We start from the raw sequence: 21,512 nt of genomic DNA on the forward strand, positions 1-21,512 counted from the left end.
CCATCTTCTTGAAATCCACTCTGAAACAGAATAACAAAAAAACATATCTATTAAAACAGAAATAAATAATTGCATTGATAGGTAGCAATCACCAAACAATATTGCATTCATTAGTTAGCTAGATTCATGCCCATAAGGTACAAGGTAGACGTATTTTACTGACTGATGTCTTTAATTTGAGCTTTTAAAATGACAACTAAAATGACAAACAAAGCAGTACTTGATAATAGATTAATAAGACTAGCAAAGCACATGGAGAGTTCAGTACAGTATAGTTTAAATTCCTTGATCATGCCTGATCACCCCCAAAATTGAATTACTTGTTTATTGGCCCATTTGTGACATTTCCTGAAAATTTAAAATCTGTCCATAACTTTGAGTTATTTTGCTAACAGTCAGACAAATGCCACCAAAAACATAACCTCCTGAGTTACTAAGAAAAAAAAGGTAAAGAAAAGAAAAACAAAAGATAGTTTTAGAAAAAAAAGTAACAGTTAATGTTGTCAGTAGTCTTACTGTTACTTCAGAAATGCAAATAGTTATTTATAACTGATTACTCATTAAAAAAAATATACAAAATAACTTACTGATTGGTTTGTATGAAAGTAATTAGTTATGTCAGTTATTTACTGTCGGACAAGTTACTGACAATTTGAAATATGTTATATTTAGTAGTTTCACCTTTAAAAAAAATGACCAATACTGACAATAAAAGTAGGGGAGACCGGGGATAGTTGTAACATGGGTCAGTTGTAACACTTCCAATTTCTCCAATCAAATGATGTGACTCATCCTGTGCATGCCCAACTCAGTTCTGCTATCACATGTGAAAAATCAGCACATTTTGTCAAACACAGACAATTTAACACAAAAAAAAAGTAATTTGTATGGCAAAAAGTAAGTTTTTCTACTTTATTTCAATGTTTAATAGCATTATCTGCTTTGCAGTTAAACTCAAACTTAAATTATGTTATTTGTATGTCTATGGGGATATATTCTGTGTAGGTCTTTAGTGCTAGTGTTTTAGCCGTTGGCTGTAATGTTAGCTAGTTCATGGCTATAGGAGTCTGGGTCAGTTGTAACAGCAACAGTCTGGGTTAGTTGTAACAATAATGCAGATGTTACAACTTACCACACTATTACTTGCCACTTCCGGCGCCCCCCGTGTGCGGCAGCCTGTTACAGCAGCTCTGCTCAATCTGAGTTTCTTTCTTTCTTATCTTTTCTTCTCGTAATTTTTTATAACTAACGTATCAGTAATTAGACTCTGCAACCATGTTCTACCGTTTTGTGCTAGTTCTGGTCGTTTTTCTTAGTTTATTTCTACTTTTTTCACGCGTGTCTGGGGACCCAGAGCAGGGATCCTTTGTTTACAGTAAGGATCAGCTGTTAGCGCTGCGTCCCGCAGCGGTACTGCCGGCGGACAGACCCGACATTCCCAGCGAGCTGAGGAGGAAAAGACGGGGGTGTCGTGCTGGGAAGGAGCGCCGTCGCCCGAGAAGGAGACGTTATCGACCATCTCTTCCTTCTGTAATCATTGGAAACGTAAGATCTTTGCCCAATAAGATGGATGAGCTCACGTCGCTAACCTGGTCACAGAGGGAGTACCGGCAATGTAGCATCATGATGCTAACGGAGTCGTGGCTAACACCGCTAACTCCGGACACAAGCGTGACACTACCGGGATTTCAGATGCTGCGAGCGGACAGGACGAGAGAGAGCGGTAAGAGGAAAGGAGGGGGACTGGCAGTTTTTGTGAACGACAGATGGTGTAACCCTGGGCACATCACTGTGAAAGAACAACTCTGCAGCAGAGACATTGAGCTGTTAGCCATTAGCATGCGTCCGTACTATCTGCCCCGGGAATTCTCGCATGTTATCGCAATAACAGCGTATGTCCCCCCCTCGGCCAACGCGGATGCAGCCTGTGACACTCTCCACTCAGTGGTCAGCAGACTGCAAACACAATCTCCGAGAGCCCTTCTCATAATATCAGGGGACTTCAATCATGCCTCTTTGGACTCCACACTGCCCACCTTCACCCAGTATGTGACCTGCTCAACCAGAGACAATAAAACACTGGACTTACTGTATGCCAATGCTGAAGAGGCATACAGTTCATCACCTCTCCCTCCACTGGGCAAATCTGACCACAACCTGGTGCACCTTGTCCCTGTGTATGAGCCCTTAGTGCGCAGGGAGCCACCAGCCACCCGCACAGTGCAGAGATGGTCAGAGGAGAGCGAGGAGGCTCTTAAGGACTGTTTTGAGTCGACTGTGTGGGAGGTGATCTGTGACGACCATGGAGAGGACATCGACAGCCTTACTACATGCATTACTGACTATATTAATTTCTGTGTGGATAACACCGTACCTACCAGGACTGTACGGTGTTTCTCCAACAACAAACCTTGGATTACCCCAGAAATTAAAGCTGTCCTCAAGCAGAAGAGGAGGGCCTTCAAATCCAAAGACAAAGAGGAGTTGAAAAGGGTGCAGAGAGAGTTGAGGGGACTGATAAGGAATGGGAAGGACAGCTACAGGCAGAAGATGGAGAACCAGCTTCAGCAAAACAACGTTGGTGAAGTCTGGAGAGGCCTCAGAACCATCTCAGGCCACAAACAGCAGAACTCTCTGCCTGGGAGGGATGTGAGGTGGGCAAATGAACTGAATCATTTCTTCAACAGATTTGATTCAACCATGAGACAGTCTACAACATCGGCTGCAGACTCACCCACCCCCACTGCTGCTGTTCCACCTCTGACACCTCAGACACTTCACACCTCCTCTATTCACCCTGCTCACTCCTCCCCACCCCCAACAACAGCATCCAATACACACTCAACACAAGGCTCCAGCCTGTCTCTCTCAACCACCCAGGTTAGGAGGGAACTGAGGAGGATTAATGGCAAGAAGGCAGCGGGCCCAGATGGCATCAGCTCGAGGGTCGTCAGGTCCTGCGCGGACCAACTGTGTGGGGTGATGGAGCACCTCTTCAACCTGAGCCTGAGGTTGGGAAGAGTCCCACAGCTCTGGAAAACCTCCTGTGTTGTACCAGTGCCAAAGACTTCACGCCCCAAGGACCTCAACAGCTACAGGCCGGTGGCTCTGACATCCCACCTGATGAAGACCCTGGAGCGGTTGGTCCTGGCTCAGCTTCGGCGCCTAACAAGCTCATCACTGGACCCACTTCAGTTTGCCTACCAGCCTGGCATTGGCGCGGATGATGCCGTCATTCACCTCCTACATCGTTCCCTCGCTCACCTGGAGACCGCTGGAAGCACTGTGAGAATCATGTTCTTTGATTTCTCCAGTGCCTTCAACACTATTCTTCCCTCGGTTCTGAAGGACAAGCTGGAGAACTCTGGAGTGGACCATCACCTCACTACCTGGATTTTGGACTACCTCACCGACCGACCACAGTATGTGAGGACTCAGGGCTGTGTGTCGGACAGGGTCGTCTGCAGTACGGGGGCCCCACAGGGAACGGTTCTGGCTCCGTTCCTCTTCACCATCTACACTGCAGACTTCTCCCACAATTCCACCCAGTGCTTCCTGCAGAAGTTCTCTGATGACTCTGCAATAGTCGGCCTCATCACTGATGGGGACGACAAGGAGTACAGAGGACTGACTCAAGACTTTGTGGACTGGTGCCAGCTGAACTACCTCCAGATCAACGCCAGTAAAACCAAGGAGCTGGTGGTAGACTTCCGCAGGCACAAGCATTCTCCACTGCAACCACTGAACATCCAGGGTATGGACATTGAGGCTGTGGACAGCTACAGGTACCTTGGTGTTCATCTGAACAACAGACTGGACTGGACTCATAACTCAGACGCCCTCTACAGGAAAGGGCAGAGCAGGCTGTACCTGCTGCGGAGACTCAGGTCGTTTGGGGTGGAGGGCCCACTCCTGAAGACCTTCTATGACTCTGTGGTGGCTTCTGCTATCTTTTATGGTGTGGTCTGCTGGGGCGGCAGCATCTCTGCTGGGGACAGGAAGAGACTGAACAGGGTGATCCGAAGGGCCAGCTCTGTTCTAGGATGCCCTCTGGACCCAGTGGAGGTGGTGAGTGACAGGAGAATGGCGGCTAAGCTGTCATCCCTGTTGGACAACGTCTCCCACCCCATGCAGCAGACTGTGACAGCACTGAGCAGCTCCTTCAGTGGGAGACTGCGGCACCCACGGTGTGGGACGGAGAGATTTCGCAGGTCTTTCCTCCCCACTGCTGTCAGACTCCACAACAAAGACTTTAACTGAACAAGCACACACATCCACACATGTGCAATAACACTAAGTGCAATAATCTTTTCTGGCATCGTTGTATTTTTACTCAGTTGTATATAGCATTCGTATTCTATTTTTATCTTATTGTATATTTTTATTCTATTTTATTCTACTGTATATAGTATATTATTTTATTCTATTCTGTACAGCTGTGTACTGTATTTATTCTTATTGTATTCTAATTTTTGCGTCATAACTTTTGCACTGTCCACTTCCTGCTGTGACAAAACAAATTTCCCACGTGTGGGACTAATAAAGGTTATCTTATCTTATCTTATCTTACTTTAACTTATATTAAACAAGTTGGGGCAACGACATCAGCAGAGAGAGGTTCACTGGTCACCTTTGTATATGCGGTTAATGCCATTGGCAACACAATTCCTCCAATGTTTGTGTTCCCACGCATACGTTATGCAGACCTCTGTGTCAGAGATGGACCAGTAGGAAGTACTGGTAGTGGAAATAAATCAGGATGGGTGCAAGAAACAGATTTCCTCATCTTTCTGAAGCACTTTGCAAACCACACCAAGGTAAGCCATGATAAAAAGTAATGGAATTGCGATGCTGGTGAACAACTACATTTTTTCAGTTTCATTGTTATGTTCAAAGTTGGTGCAAGAGTTGTAGGTTATAATGCCCACTGAGCCAATGAGGCCAAACTCAAGGAAGACCAACCAAAATTAATGAAATATTCAGCTGCAGAAAATTCCATAATTTGTCTTTTTTGGGGGGTTGGTATATGTTCAAAAGCTAGATTTCTGCATTCTGTCACACACACAAATAGCTACATAAATGGATGTAAGTGCATTCATGTGTTGAATAAACAAAGATTACATGTTAATGTTTTGTTAGTACCCTTATTTCATTGTGTTACATTTCACCCCAGGATATGTTACAACTAACCCAGACTATGGGGTTAATTGTAACATTTCACTCTTTGTGTTTGAGGCCATACCATGCAATGGGTAATTGTGCTGCAGAGAAAATAGCTGCACTATTTAATAGCCGAGACATGTAAATACTTTGCATTACATTTTGAATCCACTACCTTAAAAGAGCTTTACAGACAGAAATGTCAAAAATGTTACAACTATCCCCGGTCTCCCCTAATATTGACTTTAATGCTCTTATTAATGTGAAGATGAGTATTTTTTTTGTGTGTTTAAATTTTTTTTTGACAGTAACTCTGAACAAATCATGTAATTTTGGTTTGCCTTGCCTAATAGTCATTCTCTTAGGCTACGTCCACACGTACCCGGGTATTTTTGAAAACGCAGATTTTTCTATGCGTTTGCACCTTTCGTCCACACGTAAACGGCGTTTTTGGTCACTGAAAACTGAGCTTTTTAAAAACTCCAGCCAGGGTGGATATTTTCTAAAACTCAGTTTTTGCATTTACGTGTGGACAGAAAAATGGAGAAAACGCAGTGTCAAAGGTGTGCTCATTTTTTGACGTCACACTGTGCGCCACGTTATTATTTCGGTGAAATGAATTTCTACAATACTGTTACTGTTAATTCTGCTCTCTGCACTGTTTAAATGCTTACATATACACACACAGTTACTGTCCCTCCACACATACCACTTGCTTCTTGTCACTACCCGATCCGTACCGGAAACCCGGTCGGTACCCCGCATGCGCGAAAGGTGTCTACTTCCGGTCGAAGCGTTTTACGATAGTTACAGGTCAGAGTATCTGTTAAGATGTTAAGAATAATAAGTATCTCTTAAAATATTTCCAATAATGAAACATTTCAAAATAATGTAGACAAAAACGAAAAATAAAAAGATAGTTACGGATCAGGACTCACCGATCCTCACTGCGCATGTGCAAAGTTGGACCGTACAAATCGGGTCTACCCGATCTGTACTGCGCATGTGCAGGGGTTTTCTTCTTCTTCTGTTCGTTTAATGGCAGTTTACTCCCCAGTGTACGAGGATACTGCCACCTGCTGACAGAGCGAATGAACCCTATTGTAAACTGAATTAGCGTAATTACAAACGTGTGTTAAATTTGATTTAGTGATAGTCGAGTGTGTTTATGCTTGTCTGTGTGGAGAGGATTGATTAGAATAGTGATGATGATGTCCGCTATCACTGTCAATTGTCAGTAAACACTTCATCTGGCTGCTTAATCTACACGTGACATATTACAAAGTGTGTTATTAACTCTGTAATTAGGCGCCATTCTTCTTATTTTACGGCGCTGTTGTTCAATTGGGGAACGCTCTCTGTTGAGGAGAAAAGCGTGAATTTGTTTGTATACGGATTATCCATTGTTTAAATGTCCCGGTAGTCGAAAAGGAGGCAGAGCTGTTGAGAAATGCTAGGAACTAACTGGGCGCTAACCGTATCATTCAAATATATTGAATGTCGCAATGTTGGTAAAGAGAGGAAGTGACGTATGATTTGCGCATGCGGAGTACCGATCGGGTTTCCGGTATGGATCGGGTAGCGACACTTCTGCTTTTTTTTTTTTTTTTTTCATACTTTAATTAAATTTATGCACATATTACAATCTCTCGTTGGGAGACAACATTAGTGCAACAACATCTTGAAAAGGTTGAATAAGAAACCAAACAAAATAGGAGAAAACTAAAAGCAAGAAAAAAAAACCCCAAAAAAACCCCACATATATATATATATATATTAGTGCTGTCAATAGATTAAAAAAAATTAACTAACTAATCTCACAATTTTCTGTTATTAATTGCGATTAATCTCAATTACTTTATTAATAGCCTGGCTCCAATTACATTTTTTTTATTCTTTATATTTTAAGTAATGATCGTTGTTCACCGAAGTCCAGTGGTCTCCGGTGAGAGCGACATTCCTTACTTGCACAAGCTTGCTGGACTGCTGAGCCCTCTGGTCCCCATACAAAGTGTGCAGTCTCGACACAATGGTTCCTCTCGAGGGCAGATTGTAACACTCATCTCCTGATGCAGCACGAATGACTTCTCTCAGTCCATCATCTTCTACTATGCTAACTGGTCGGCAGTTTTTAGCTATCCAAACAACCAAGGAATTGGTTACCTTTTCTCTCACATTTTTTGTTATTCGTCCACAAGCACCATACTCCTGAAGCGTAGACTGGCGAGGTCCCGTAGAGGTGGATTCAGTTGGGTGTTTTGCTCTCAGGTGATACGCCAGTGATGAACTGCTTCTGTGGTACTTGAATTCAGCGTTGCAAATTGTGCATCTTACTCTCGTTTTGTCCAACAAGCCATCAGGCAACTTCTTAAAGAGAAACTTTCCACCCAAAAGTCCGCCCTCGTCCATGCTTGCGTGTGTTAGCTAGTGTTAGCTAGATAGTAGCATGGTGTCTAGGGGTGGGTTTTTATAATCGATTCATCGATTAAAATCGATTCTGGCTTGGATAACGTAAAATCGATTCATTAAAATCCTGAATCGATTTTTTTAATATAAATTTATTTTGCCCGAAATGCCAGAATCTCTGGTGACATCTCACAAAATTTCAAGAACCACCAAACAGTTAAGACAGTAAATGAGAGCAGGTACACGGATTCTGCACATAGACTTAAACACACAGCGCGACCCGCGGATCAGAATCAGTGAGATGTCGCCTTTCTCACGGTCGGGGCTGAAAGCCGACAGCTCGCTGATTCTGATCTGTCGGCGGGTCCGCGCTTTGTGTTCACGCCCTTTATGAGCCGATTCTAAAGCTGTTAGTTTGATCTCTCTCCAAACAATATTGACTGAACCAGCAGCAGAAGAAGATCCAAACGCTTCACATAAACATCGTCATGAATTCACTCTGACTTTTACTGTTTTGCTTCCACCGCGATGCACAGCTCTCTCTCTCTCCCTCTCTCTCTCTCCCTCCCTCTCTCTCTCTCTCTCTCTCTCTCTGTACTTCAAGAACAGTTTCCCTTTCTTCATTATTCGCTTGCTTGTTACACAAGTCTACTGTTGTTTACAGCGCTGTCAGCCGCTGTTTTTTTCCCTTTTACATTCTTCCGAAAAGAAAACCTCATTTCTGCTGTTCAATACTGAATAAATTTAAACTTTTTAAAATTATTCAAAATGCAAAACGCTTAACCGTGTCTCTAATAAAACTGCTGTAACTTCAGAGGTGATGTTCATATGTTGATTAATGGTTTTCTTTCGTTTTTGATGTACTGCAGAATATTTTTATAAAATCCCAGGCCAGGAAAACCACCTTCATGTTTTTCTGTGTTTTATCTTCAGCTACTTTGACACAAAAGCATCTGCTGTGATGCTCACACCTTTGATAAAGTCTTGCGAGTGTCAGCTTCCTTTTTATAGATACAAAAATATGTAAATGTACTGATCTGAATTATAATACTTCTGACTGTCAAAATTTCCCAGATTTAAATCGAATCGAATCGAATTAAATCGAATTAAATCGAATCGTGGATCGAATCGATTCGGGACCTTGTGAATCGGAATTGAATCGATTCTAGAAATCAGTGACGATACCCAGCCCTAATGGTGTCACTTCTTCTTCTTCTTCTAATCATTTCTGTCAGGCCAAACGCCAGCATAGCACACTGTTGCCCCCTCCTCCAGAGGTGCTCATGAATTTAAAGGTCTTAGATTACAGGAAATTAATAAAAAAACAAAATCAGCGTTAAATTTTTTTAATGCATTAAACATTTCGCGTTGATCTTAACAATTAACGCGATAATTTTGACAGCACTAATATATATATATATATATATACACACACACACACACACACACACACACATATATATATATATATATATATATATATATATATATATATATACACACACATATATATATATATATATATACACACACACACACATATATATATATATATATATATATATATATATATATATATATATATATATATATATATATATATGTGTGTGTGTGTATATATATATATATATATATATATATATATATATATATATATATATATATATATATATATATACACACACACACACACAAAAAAAAAAACACCCAGCACGCCCCTGCGGGCGGTTTATCCTTCAAGCTCGGGTCCTCTACCAGAGGCCTGGGAGCTTGAGGGTCCTGCGCAGTATCTTAGCTGTTCCCAGGACTGCGCTCTTCTGGACAGGGATCTCCGATGTTGTTCCCGGGATCTGCTGGAGCCACTCGCCTATCTTGGGAGTCACCGCACCTAGTGCTCCGATTACCACGGGGACCACCGTTACCTTCACCCTCCACATCCTCTCGAGCTCTTCTCTGAGCCCTTGGTATTTCTCCAGCTTCTCGTGTTCCTTCTTCCTGATATTGCTGTCATTCGGAACCGCTACATCGATCACTACGGCCGTCTTCTTCTGTTTGTCTACCACCACTATGTCCGGTTGGTTAGCCACCACCATTTTGTCCGTCTGTATCTGGAAGTCCCACAGGATCTTAGCTCGGTCATTCTCCACCACCCTTGGGGGCATCTCCCATTTTGACCTCGGGACTTCCAGGTTATACTCCGCACAGATGTTCCTGTACACTATGCCGGCCACTTGGTTATGGCGTTCCATGTATGCCTTGCCTGCTAGCATCTTGCACCCTGCTGTTATGTGCTGGATTGTCTCTGGGGCATCTTTACACAGCCTGCACCTGGGGTCTTGCCTGGTGTGATAGACCCCAGCCTCTATGGATCTTGTGCTCAGAGCTTGTTCTTGTGCTGCCATGATTAGTGCCTCTGTGCTGTCTTTCAGTCCAGCTTTGTCCAGCCACTGGTAGGATTTCTGGATATCAGCCACCTCCTCTATCTGCCGGTGGTACATACCGTGCAGGGGCCTGTCCTTCCATGATGGTTCCTCGTCTCCCTCCTCTTTCTTGGGTTTCTGCTGCCTGAGGTATTCACTGAGCACTCGGTCAGTTGGGGCCATCTTCCCAATGTATTCTTGGATGTTCGTTGTCTCATCCTGGACTGTGGTGCTGACACTCACCAGTCCCCGGCCCCCTTCCTTCCGCTTAGCGTACAGCCTCAGGGTGCTGGACTTGGGGTGAAACCCTCCATGCATGGTAAGGAGCTTTCTTGTCTTTATGTCAGTGGCTTCTATCTCCTCCTTTGGCCAGCCTATTACCCCAGCAGGGTACCTGATCACGGGCAGGGCGTACGTGTTGATGGCCCGGATCTTGTTCTTACCATTCAGCTGACTCCTCAGGACTTGCCTGACCCTCTGCAGGTACTTGGTGGTTGCAGCTTTTCTAGCGGCCTCTTCATGGTTCCCATTCGCCTGCGGGATCCCCAAGTACTTGTAACTGTCCTCTATGTCTGCAATGTTGCCTTCTGGTAGTTCAATCCCCTCAGTTCTGACTACCTTCCCTCTCTTTGTTACCATCCGACTACACTTCTCCAGTCCGAACGACATTCCAATGTCATTGCTGTATAGCCTGGTAGTGTGGATCAGTGAATCGATGTCTCGTTCACTCTTGGCATACAGCTTGATGTCATCCATGTACAGGAGGTGGCTGACAACTGCTCCGTTCCGTAGTCGGTATCCGTAGCCAGTCTTGTTAATGATCTCACTGAGGGGGTTCAGGCCTATGCAGAACAGCAGTGGGGACAGAGCATCTCCTTGGTAGATCCCGCACTTGATGGTGACTTGTGCTATGGGCTTGGAGTTGGCCTCTAGTGTTGTACGCCACATCCCCATTGAGTTCCTGATGAAGGCTCTTAGGGTCCCATTGATCTTGTACAATTCTAGGCATTCCAGTATCCAGCTGTGGGGCATTGAGTCATAGGCCTTCTTGTAATCAATCCAGGCAGTGCACAGGTTGGTCAGTCTGGTCTTGCAGTCTCGGCTGATTGTTCTGTCTACCAGTAGCTGGTGTTTTGCGCCTCTGGTATTCTTGCCAATTCCTTTCTGTGTCCCGCTCATGTATTGACCCATGTGCCTGTTCATCTTAGCCGATATGATGCCTGACAGGAGCTTCCATGTAGTACTGAGGCAGGTTATTGGTCGGTAGTTGGAGGGGACCGGTCCCTTCTTGGGGTCCTTGGGGATCAGGACCGTCCGGCCTTCAGTTAGCCATTCCGGGTGTCTCTCGTTAACTAGCAGCTGGTTCATTTGTGCTGCCAGACGCTCGTGGAGTGCAGTCAGCTTCTTCAGCCAGTAGGCGTGAACCATGTCGGGCCCTGGTGCTGTCCAACTCTTCATACTGGAGACCCTTTCTTGGATATCTGCCACTGTGATGGTTACTGGACCCTGTTCAGGGAGGTCGCTGTGGTCTGCCCTCAGATCCTCTAGCCACTGAGCATTGCCGTTATGGGTTGCATCCTTCTCCCATATGCTCTTCCAGTATTGCTCCGTCTCCAGCCTTGGTGGTGCTGTTCTCTTATTGTTCCCTTGCCACTGAGAGTACACCTTTGCTGGTTCTGTGGAGAACAGCTGGTTTATTCTCCTGCCTTCTATCTCTCTGGTGTACCTCCTCAAGCGGCTGGCCAAGGCTGTGAGTCTTTGCTTGGCAGTTTCCAAGGCCTCAGGTATGGACAGCTTGCTGTATTTCTTAGGCACCTTATTCGTCGCACCTTTCTGCAACTCCATTAGTTGGCTGACCTCCCTCCGTGCTACTTTGATCTTGCCCTCTAGCCTCCTTCTCCATGGAGGGTACTGCCCCTTGTGGCTGTTCAACTTGTAGCCAAGCATCTCACTGATCACTGCTGCCGTATTGTAGATCAGCTTGTTAGTGTCGGTAATCGTGGTTGTAGGTATTGCCCGTAGTGCTGCATTAACATCATCTAGCAGACCTTCTGAGGGTACTTCACGTAATCTTGGTAACCAGATACGGGGGATCCAGGTTTCAAGCTTGGCCATGATCCTATTTTTCAGGTCAGTTCCTCTCGCACTCAATGATCCTTCTCCTATCACACTTGGGGCTATGTACCCAATCTCGGGTGGGGGTGATGATATCTCCCCCCTGACCTGGCGTCCTGACTCCTCCTTGCCGTAGCATTTGTGTTGTACCTCGTCAATCTCTAGCTGTGAGAGCAGTCCCTTCTTTCGAATGTTGGAACACTGAGCTACTAGTTGTTTCGCCGTCATTGTGGATGTTGGGTATCGAAGAATCCATAGGTCCCTCATCCTATTCATGTAGCCCCTTCCGCCGGGGTTACTTGCGTAGTAGCATTCCAACAATGCCCTGTTTTCGTCCCTTGCCCACCGATGCCTTCTTGTTCCAGTAGCCCACTTTTCGTCAGCGTGCCCTGGTTCCTCAACACCTGACGTGGACCTTGTTGATCCGGGCGACGTCCGAGCCGGCATGCCTTCATATTTATCTGTCTCACTCATGTCTGCGGTAGGCTTGCTTAGCATAGGGGGTCTAGCCTTAGGACCCTTACTGGATACAGACGCCCCAGGCAGGAATCGAACTTGCGATCCTCTGTTCCAAAGGCGTGTAGTCTAACCACTACGCTATCCAGCTACACATATATATATATATATATATATATATATATATTTATTAGGGGTGCAACGATACACAAAATTCACGGTTCGGTTCGGTTTGATACTTTGGTGTCACGGTTCGATATTTTTTCGATACAAAAAAAATGTTCATGCCTTTTTAATTTGTCATTTATTAAAATTATAAATATATATTTTAACTCAAAAGTACAGTTTTTAAATTTAACCCTAACCCTTGTGCGTGTTTTTTATTTTGACAGCGAATGCGCACCTGCGGACCACTTATGTGCAGCCCTGGTTATTTAGCTCGTCATATTGCAGCCACAGAAATTCTTTTGTCCATGAAACCATAAAGCTGCACTTTCTTTTTGCCTTATAGTCTGATTTGTCATAACTTCTCCTGCTGCTTTTACACACGCACTCACATAAGCTCAGCGATTCTCTGCGCGATCAACCTCTCACATGTTTAAGCTTGCTGCAGGAGATTTCACTTGTCATGTTTGCATAGTAAGCTAATGATTAATAAGACGATGTCAGAGGAATTGGTGCACAAATTATCATCACTCACAGATCAGTGCTGTCGCTCTCTATACACAGTTCGCACGATTGCAAAGTGAAAGCAAAAAAACAAGCGCAAATTCAAACGCGACTTCAATATGTCACATATTGACAGTGGCTCACCGATGCCAATGACATAATTACCCAGCTACATTTCTGAAAGAATGCAAAAGCATTGCCATATATTTTTCCTACAATAGCCTGACGGGCAGGGAAGAGATAGATTTTGGTAGCCCGACTGAAAAAATCGCTAGCTCCGGGACGTCGGGCTAGCGATATTGCAAGCCCTGTATCTGATTGAGGAATCACTCATCTTTGGAAAAGAGAGTTTATTACAGAGAAATGGCTCTTTCCAAAATAAAAGCTATACTATCCGCTTCTTCTGGGCTATATTCTCAGCAGCATAAGGAGAATCATGTGCTAACAGCTGTCTAAATGACTCGGCTAAAGTTAGTAGCATGCTTGTTGTTTTTGTCTTTGCACTAGGATGATGTCGGCGTAAATGTGCAGTCATATTCGTTGTGTTCCCACTAGTGCTTTCAGGTTAATCTCGTTGAAATGACCTTAACGCCACAACACGGCAAATCTCCATTAACGAGCTACCGCCGATCGCCCCGTGCATGGGGCTAAACGGCCAACACGTTAACGAGCTAACTGCGCTAACACACTAGTTCACACCAATGTAATTGAGCATTGCATGGCACATCCAACATACTGTTTTACTTTAGTCCATGACTCGCTTACCTTCAGGGTCATACGTCACATGAAAACCAAAATAATTCCAAACGCCAGATCTGAATGAGGGTGGGGGAGGTGCCCTGTGCTCTTCCTCCTGACTATGCTGTCTGTGTGGAGCGCTCAGTGGATCTGCGCTCGACAGTGCAGCCTAGGCGGAGTAGTCGAACACAGAGTCACTGAGCGCTCAACACAGACAGCATCGTCAGAAGGAAAATTGATAAAATAAATTACAAATGTTGTATTGTTCGATACATATGCGTACCGAACCGAAAGCACTGTATCGAACGGTTCAATATCGATACGAATATCGTTGATCGCGCAGAGAATCGCTGAGCTTATGTGAGTGAGTGTGTAAAAGCATTTCAGTTCTGCTGAGCCAAACAAGACAGGTCAGGGTGAAGAAGTGACAGCCAAAGAAAAGCTTACCACAAAACGGAGAAGTTATGACAAATCAGACTATAAGGCAAAAAGAAAGTGCAGCTTTATGGTTTCATGGACAAAAGAATTTCTGTGGCTGCAATATGACGAGCTAAATAACCAGGGCTGCACATAAGTGGTCCGCAGGTGCGCATTCGCTGTCAAAATAAAAAACACGCACAAGGGTTAGGGTTAAATTTAAAAACTGTACTTTTGAGTTAAAATATATATTTATAATTTTAATAAATGACAAATTAAAAAGGCATGAACATTTTTTTTGTATCAAAAAAATATCGAACCGTGACACCAAAGTATCGAACCGAACCGAACCGTGAATTTTGTGTATCGTTGCACCCCTAATATCTATATATATGTATATATATGTATATATATATATGTACATATATGTACATATATATATATGTACATATATGTACATATATATATATGTACATATATGTGTATGTATATATATATGTACATATATGTGTATGTGTATATATATATATATGTGTATGTATATATATATATATGTGTATATGTGTATATGTATGTGTATATGTATGTGTATATGTGTGTATATATATATATGTGTATATATGTATGTGTATATATATATATATAAAATTATAATACCATTATAATCAAACAATGTGCTTACACATTGCCCACATACCGCAAAGAACGACGGCCCTCTGGTGGCCCAGATCTGGTTTACCAGAGGTGGCCAACACATGGGCCAGCGCAAGACCAGTTGCAGACACACTGCTAGTCCTGTGCTGGCCCAGAACAGTTTCAGCTCTGGCCCCAGATGTCAGCCTAATGTGTACCTTAATCAAGCCATGTAATAACAACATGTGCCGGAACATAACAGTGCAAAAGTAACATGACAAAACTCAGTTCAGACAGTAAATGGACTGATTCTTACATAGCACTTTTCTAGCATGCCACATTCACACACTTTCTCTAAACTGACTGCTTTCTAACTACATTCACACTCTTGACATGCAGACTGGAGTAGCCAGGGATCGAACCACTAACCTTCCAACCAATAGATGACCTGCTCTACCTCCTGAACTACAGCCACCCAGTGGTAAACATGAGTAAACCCTCACTAGGTTTTGGATAAAGTGTACACTCACAAACCTGTCAAACCTGCATTTGAAACATTGGCTACCATAGCAGTATAATATTGCAACATGGCATCTGGGTCTTCTAACTCAAATAGGAAAATAAGAACATAAATAGTGCCATCATTGCCAGACCTGGCCAATATCTGGTTGACATACACCCTGCCATGACACCAGTCAGTCAGAAGTGCCGGCTTGATGCCGGATCTGGGCCAGACCTGTTTTCTATGAGCCTGGGCCACATAAACCAAACCACAATCAGGCCAGATATGGCATGCCATCACATAAACGGTGGCGTCATTGGCAGACCTGGCACACATCTGGTTGACATACACTCTGCTATGACAAAGGGTCAGTCAGAAGTGCCAGCTATGATATGGCATGCCATCACATAGACAGTGCCATCTATGCCAGGCCTAGCCCATATCTGGATGACATATGTCTTATCATGCCAGAAGTCAGCCAGCAGTGCCGGTTTGATACCAGATCTGGGCCAGACTTCCTTGCTATGTGGGATGCAGGAGGCCCGAATGATGCCGCGCTTGTGGAAGATGTCCTCAAGCTGAGGGAGAGATGTTCCGATGTTCTTAGCCGGTGTTTTGATGATCCGATGTAGCCGGCTGAACTCGCCGACTTTGCAGTTTCCAAACCACCCGGAGATGCAGCTGGTCGGAACGCTTTCAGGAACTTGATACTGCTAACAGTCTCTACCGTGGAACCGTGGATGCTGAGTGGTGTGTGAGTGGAGCGAGTCTTCCTGAAGTCAACGATCATCTCCTTGGTTTTGTCCACATTCAGTGACAGGTTGCTCTCGCTGCACCAGAACGCCAGCTGCTGAACCTCATCTCTGTATGCTGACTCGTCGTTGCTACTGATGAGTACAACCACAGTTGTGTCGTCAGCAAACTTGATGATGTGGTTAGAGCTAGGGCAGTGCAGTCGTGTGTCAGGAGGGTGAACAACAGAGGGCCCATCCACATGTTAGGTGGATGGGTTGTACAGGGAGATGGCCACAGACGGGAATGATTTCCTGTGTCATTCAGTGGTGTTCTTTTGCTAATCTCATTCTCTCACTGAACGTGCTCCTGTGGCTAGCCAGCATGTCATGGAGTAGGTGGGAGGTATTGTCCAACGTTGTCTTTATCCAGCTCCCTCCCCACAACATTACTGGCCTTGTGGATCAGTTTAATAAGTCTGTTAGCATCAACAACCCTCAACCTGCTCCCCCAGTATGCATCAGCACAGAGCACTGGCCACAACAGACTCATAGAAAATCCTGAGTATTGTCTGACAGAGCTCAGCCGCCTCAGAAAATAGAGATGACACTGGCCCTTCCTGTAAACTGCAGTGGTGTTTTTAACCCAGTCCAGTTTATTGTCTGTGTATACTCCAAGGTATTTATAGTCACCCACAATGTCCATGTTGACTGTCCTTGATTGAAACAGGGGCCAAGTCTTTCCTGGTCTTCCTAAAGTCCACAATCAGTTCTCTGGTCTTTGCCACGTTGAGCTGCAGATGATTCTGCTTGCACCACATGACAAAGGAGTCGACCACAGTCTGGTACTCTGTTTGATCACCCCGCTGATGCATCCAACCACTGAAGAGTCATCAGAGAACTTCTGGAGATGGCAGGTGTTACGAAATCAGTTTCTTTTTTATTCCTCGAGGCATCCAGAGACGGCACCGGACTCAGTAGTCATTTTCACAAAACCTTTATTCATCTTCATTTAAGCATGCATCTTCTAGAAGGGGAGATGTGCAAGGCCAGTGTCCCTCTGCAGATCTTCACTGCTTTGTCTGTGAAACACAGTTTTGTAGAAGCGACCCTATCATAAAACCCCCATGGTGTGCTGCAAACTCTGTGTCTGTGTGTGTATGCACAAGCATGTGAGTGGCTGTGTGTGCGTGTACCTGTGTGTTTATGTGAGTGCACGTGAGTGACTGTGCATGTAGGTGTGGGTGCGTCATAACAGTCAAAGCACTGTGCGTGTGTCTCTGTATATGTGACTTCCTGGGGGTCATAAAAGTAATCTCCTTACCCAAGCTACACCAAATTCCTTTAGACAACATACAAAACACAGTTAACATATTACATACACCGAGACCCCCACTCTGCATCCACTGGGCCGTTGGCCTCTTGTTGTCTTATATTTACATATAAGCATGTGGAGAGTCTCCTGCAAACCTACTTCTAAGTTATAACAATTATGAGTTTTTATTAAAGGTACAAGCATCAGCATCAGCAACCCCCCACTGTAGCTTCCTGTCTCCTTTTATGACCCCCAGTGTCCATAACTTCCTTTCTCTCTAAACAATTACACACACTCTCAGGCCTACAGCTAAGCCAAACTGAAACACACAAACAAATCCTTCCCTATTCCTCTGATCTATTGCTGGACCCTCTCATCTATTATTTTCTTGTACTCACACAGGTCTCCGTGCAGCGGTTGAAGTCTGTGGTGTAGAGGGTGAAGAGGAAGGGAGAGAGGACAGTCGCTTGTGGTGCCCCTGTGTTGCTGATCACCTTGTCAGGCACACAATGTGGAAGACGCACATATTGTGGTCTTCCTGTCAGGTAATCCACAATCCAGGACACCAGAGAAGCATCCACCTGCATCGCTGTTAACTTATCACCCAGGAGGGTTGGCCTGATGGTGTTGAAAGCACAGGAAAATTCAAAAAACATGACCCTCACAGTGCTCGCCGGCTGGTCCAGGTGGGTGTAGATAGAGCAGATAGATGATGACGTCCTCAGCTCCAAGACAGGGCTGGTAAGGAAACTGAAGGGGATCCTGATGTGGTCTGACAATGGGTCTGAACTAGTCCAGGATGAACCTTTCCAGGGTCTTCATGATGTGGGAGGTCAGTGCCATAGGCCTGTAATCCTGGGGGCCACTGAGGCGTGGTGTCTTTGGTACGGGGACGCCCTACAGACTCAGACTCAGCATGAACAGTTTATGGAAGACTCCACAAAGCTGGGGGGCACAGGACTTGAGGACGAGGGGACTCACTCTGTCTGGTCCGGCAGACTTGCCTGAGTGAAGCCTCCTCATTTGCCTCTGAACCTGGTCGTGAGTGAAAGTGATGGATGGGCGAGGCAACAGGGCCATGTGCAGAGAGAGGCTGGCACAGTGGTGTGGCTCTGGATTCCAGGTTGACTACAAGTGAGGTTGTGGGGGGTGAGCAGACACTGTAGTGTCGAATCTATTGAAAAACAAATTCAATTTTTTTCTTTCTCTTTTTAAGTGCCCTTTCTCACTGTCCCTCTTCCCCTCTGTTTTTCTTTTCCTTCATCTTTCTTTCTCCCTTTCCTATCCCTCAGTCATGTCTGTCCCGCCTGTAACAACGGAAAATAAAATAAATAATAACAACAAAGGTCGATCAAATGGACCAATACGGCAAGGCCGTGATGATCCATTTGGCAAAGTAAATCCATTGGGTATCTTTGTTCATCTTCAGACAACAGTTCTGATGGCTAAAGAACCAAATAGGACAGGAAAAAAAATAAAAACAAATTCAACTCGTTAGCTCTATCCTCACCTCCCTCAGCTCCCCTGCTGTTGGTTGGCCTGAATCGAGTGATGGACTTCATGCCACTCCACACCTCTCTCATGCTGTTCTGCTGGAGTTTCCACTCCAGCTTCCTCCTGTAATTGTCCTTAGCCTCTCTGATCTTGTCCTTTATTAACACCTGGACCCTTCTCATCTATCTCCTTTTTATTGCCCCTCTGAAAGCCCTCTTCTTGTTGTTGAGGAGGGCCTCGATGTCCTTAGTCACCCACTTGTTATTTGGGTAACAATGAACAGTCTGAGCTGGAACAATGGAGTCAGTGCAGAAAGTTATGAAGTCTGTGATACACTCAGTAAGCCCATTGATGTCCTCAGCGTGAGGCTCAGAGAGTGTCTCCCAGTCAGTCACCTCGAAACAGCCCTGTAGTTCCGCTGTGGCCTCCTCTGACCACCTCGTCCTTGACATTAGCATGCAGTACATCTGAGATTCTCTCCCCCCTGATGGGACAGGCCACATACTATGTGAATGTTGGTAGTGTATTGTCCAAGGTGACATGGTTGAAGTCACCCGAGATCACAATGAAGGCACTCGGGTGCTGAGCCTGTAACCGGGCTATGGCAGAGTGGATAGTGTCACATGCAGCTGTGGGGTTAGCAGAAGGAGGAACGTAAGATTACATGGGTAAATAATACGGCCTGAGTCCAACAGCATACAGTTCAATATCCGGGCAACAAATCCTTTTTTTGATTGTCATGTGGGCAAGGTTACACCACCGGTTGTTAACAAGAACAGCAAGCCCACCTCCTTTCTGCTTACTGCTAGCGATGCTGTCCCTGTCCGCCCGAACAGTGTGGAAGCCTTCCACGGATGCATTCTCGTCGGGAATGTCCTGGTGCATCCATGATTCGGTGAAACACATCAGGCTATACTCCCGGTATTCCCTCTGACTCCGTACCAGTGCTGTCAGCTCGTCGATTTTATTTGATAATGACTGAACATTTCCTGTTACGATAGACACGGTCTGTACCTCCTCCTCATTTTCAGCCTCCGCTGTCTCACCATCTCCTTCCTTCTCCTCTTCTGACCTCCACCTGTTAAGGTTCACATATTGAGGAAGGAGAGTACAAACAACCATGGTCCAAGAGCTTGGTCAAACAATTGATTTTAATGAATACACGCGTGGGAAGACCAGTTCCGTTCGCAGACAGGGCTGATCTTCGACTTAATCAAAGCATACACAGATTTTTATAGCATTAGGGTTTGAATTAATGACGCCCCTTCATACGTCACAGACAGAATATATACATACGTCAAATCAAAACCACAATGACTTTTAACACGGTTTTTAAAAGAACATTGTCTTCTATCTCGTCTGGAACACGAGCCCCACATCCTGCCAGACGCTGTTCCTCTTTCTTGCAGAGACAATAAGAAACTGTTCCTCTTTCACAGTTGCGAGTAAACTTAACTAACCTCTCACCTATAAATGATTCCCTCTAACTGAGTGTGTGTGTGTGTGTGTGTATATGTCGTCCTCAAATGCTCTCTCATCTCACCCGTTGCACTTCTGACCTTTCACCAGAACAGAGGCTCATCCTTAGGTACAATAACCTAACTGAAACTATATGTACTATATTGAATAAATGGTCTAATCAAGAACCTCTACTAAAAGCTTAATAAAAGAATATAAAAGTATAACAGACAATTTGAATAACCTAGTAATTCAAATAGCTTCGTCTAACCTGCTCCTCAGAATAACTTAGACTCTGCTTTCACTTCTACAAACTCTCTGCAACTTCCTGTCAGCCTGCAACTTAGTCTTTCTGAAAGACACACACACTGTTTAAACATTTGAATGCAATATCAATGCTGCAGATTATATTATTAATGCAATAGTAATGATGATGATTATTTACCAATAGCAGTAAAATAATTTCCCTGATCCACACACCCCTGCATCCCCGATGTGTTTTCCTCCAGATTTCACCTGGTACATCTGTGGGTCTGACCGATGAGCCGGCCAGCAACAGGGCAATCAGCCGATCTCTGAAGTAAACAGCCCATGTAGTATGTAGGAGTTGTGCCGCAGTCCGTTCCTCGATAAAAGTAACAGTTCCGCAGCCACCAGCAGAACAAAAGCTCTCTCAAGCCACATGATTGAATGAAAGATAATAAAACAAATGAAAGTACAAGAAAAAAGAGTAAGTAAGGAAAAAAACTAAACTAAAGAGAAAAAGCAGGAGCAGCTGTAACAGGCTGCACGCTGGTTGGCTCACCAGCATGCAGCACTACTACACTACTTCGCACAACTTTGCTTAAATTTGGGCTTCGCTTTTCCTCATTTCTATTATGAATCTAGTGATCTAGTGAGTGAGATGATATAGGGAGGAAAAGAATACATATTATTTTTCATCCATCAGATGAGTGCAGCTGGCCAACCTTTAAGAGCCAAATACTGCTAAAGACAAA

This window comes from Diplotaxodon limnothrissa, linkage group LG5, assembly GCF_057381915.1.
Source record: "Diplotaxodon limnothrissa isolate DT_005_m linkage group LG5, D_limnothrissa_male_GT1.1, whole genome shotgun sequence".
Taxonomy (NCBI): Eukaryota; Metazoa; Chordata; class Actinopteri; order Cichliformes; family Cichlidae; genus Diplotaxodon; species Diplotaxodon limnothrissa.